The sequence below is a fragment of the Camellia sinensis genome, chromosome 11 (genome assembly GCF_055761805.1).
Source record: "Camellia sinensis isolate YWXY chromosome 11, ASM5576180v1, whole genome shotgun sequence".
NCBI lineage: Eukaryota > Viridiplantae > Streptophyta > Magnoliopsida > Ericales > Theaceae > Camellia > Camellia sinensis.
In genome coordinates this window covers 108,115,253-108,117,891 of record NC_138971.1, presented here as the reverse complement: position 1 = coordinate 108,117,891, position 2,639 = coordinate 108,115,253, and positions in this window count along the sequence as shown.

Here is a 2,639-nt window from a genome sequence, read left to right as displayed (position 1 = left end):
TGACATCACCGTTACATTCAAAATTTTTCATAAAATTTTTATAGATAATATGGTTTATAATAGTCTCTTCATTTTCAATCAAAATAATTATTATTGTTTTCATAATTTTTAAAATGTCATTCACATTTCATTCTAATAATATTTTTGGAATTTTTTTATTTAAAATATTTTCTTTATATTTGCAAAAAAAAAAAAAAAAAAAAAAAAAACCCAAAATCACCCCCTGGTCCTCACTTCCCTCCGCCACTGCACCTACCTATCAGTTTATATCCTTTGTATGCAAATAATTGAATGAAAGTCCCATTTTGTTGAGTGGTTTTGTCATAATTGTATACTTGTTCAGCAACATAAAGACTCATTTTCACAGTCTGGACCACTGACATGGATCACATTCGATCTAACAAAGGCTGTTTAGAATTTGAAAATCTCTAATCTTGCATTAAATGCACTATCAAACATATGATAGAAGTACATTCGGGTCATAAAATCTCTAATCTTTATAGTGAGATTACTTATATTTTTATTCAATTTTTTCTCTCTTTTCCCTTTCTAAGGCCCCCTCTTTTGGCTTGACTGGAAGATATTGGAGGAACAAGGTTGCTACTGGAAGTAGGTTGGGAACAATCTTTAATGATTTGGGTTCTGTATCTAGAGTTGAAAAACAACAAAGCAAAAACAGAAATGATTATTTCGTGTTTAATTTCTTTGATTTCAGAGTGAAATTTCACTAAGAGAAATTTCGATGTGCAAGGTTAGTAAAATATATATTTTTTACACTAGAAAATCTAAAATTGATTGTTGATTGGAAAAAATAGGTGCTTAATTCTAAATTTATTACTAAAAAGTGCAAATTGAAGGTTCCAAAATAACAAATTTTAAATTTTTTTTATATTAAATTAGTAAAATTTTACTGTATTTATAGTGAAATTTCTTTGACACTGCACAGTGAAATTTTATTGCGCAAAATGAGTGAAAAATACTATTTGAACTCTAAAAGATAAAAAAAAAAATTGAAAGTCAATTGTAATACTTAGGTCCGTAATTCTAAAAAAATTCACTGGTTGACGCCAATGTAATTGTACATGTCAAGTGAAATATCATAGGCATCAATCAGAAATTGATAGACTTGGCAAAATTTCACTAATTGAAGGTAGAACAATTACACAAGTTAGAAACTGAGTCAATGAAATTTCATTGATTGAAACCAATGCAATTGCACTAGTCAATGAAATTCACTAACTAAATTCCAGCAAAAATCTAAAATCAATGAACTTGAAAAAATAAAAAAACACAATTCAAATGGGTTGGTTTGGGAAGTGGGTTGGATTTTTTGCTTTTTGGCTTTTTTGGCTATTTTAGCCTGGGCTAAAAGGTCTGGTTTGGGAAGGGCTTTTTAGCGTTTTGGCTTTTTTGACTTTTTTTGTAAGAGAAGTGTAATGATTATGGGTTGGATGTGATGTTTTGTTTTTTATGGCTAAAATAGCCTATTTTGTCTTTTGTGGCTAAAATAGCCTATCAATAACATATACACCAATAACATATACACCAACCAGATCGATAGTAGATGAATGATGTTGAAGAGAGAAAGAAAGAGAAAGAGAGAGATATGAAGCAAACGATGGGATCAACTATATCTAAATTAGAGATGTGCGAACGGTAGTAAATGTTGGTTAACAGTAGAGTGAGTTGTATTGAACGACGGTGGAGCAATATTGATAAATACGACGATCGTAATGCCCCAAATTCCGAGCCCGTAATAAATTAAATAAACTTGAAATTTATAATTTCAGATAACTAATAACTTCAAATGTACAAATCATCTCAAAAAATAATTTACACAGATGTCTTCAAAATATAATTTATATAATTGTCTCTAAAAAATAATATAAATTGGTAGGTCCAAAATATCTAACTTAATAAATCCTTTTAAATGCTTTAACCCCAATTGCCAATAAATTTGTTTCGCACTTAAAAAATAAATTAACTCGACAAATATACAATACGACAAGAATAACAATGTTCGGATACAAAATAAAATGACAAGGATCCAACAAATTTACAACATCGCACAAATAATTCGATTCGATAATAAAACAATTTATCAAATTATATAAACAAATCAATTTAACATATAATAACTTGCCCATGACTAAATATTCAATCATATTCAGTACATGACCAGTGACCGACCTCATTCACCTTATCCAAGCACAACCGCTTATCCGGACATATTGGTGTTGCTTATCAGTAGGGTCCACTCGATCCATGTACGGAGGATTTTCACGTCATTTAGTCAAGCAAATCAACATTTCAATATAGAAGAACTTTACAGAATTTAATCAATTGAATAGAATAATCAAATGTATCAACATAGAATGATTTCACAAAATTTATCAAATGATCAATAAAACAAACGAAGTACAAATTAAAATTAATTAAAATAAAACTTTTTGCAAAGAGATTTAGACAGAATATATTGTATACCACTAAAATTACTTCAAAACAATTTCCTTTGTCACCAATACTTTAATCATCTGATATTTCACCATAGATTTTAAAAATGATAGATTAAAACTAGGGGTGCAATTTGGGCGGGCTCAATCCGAGCTCAGTCGGAATTTTTTTAGAGTTTGAACAAA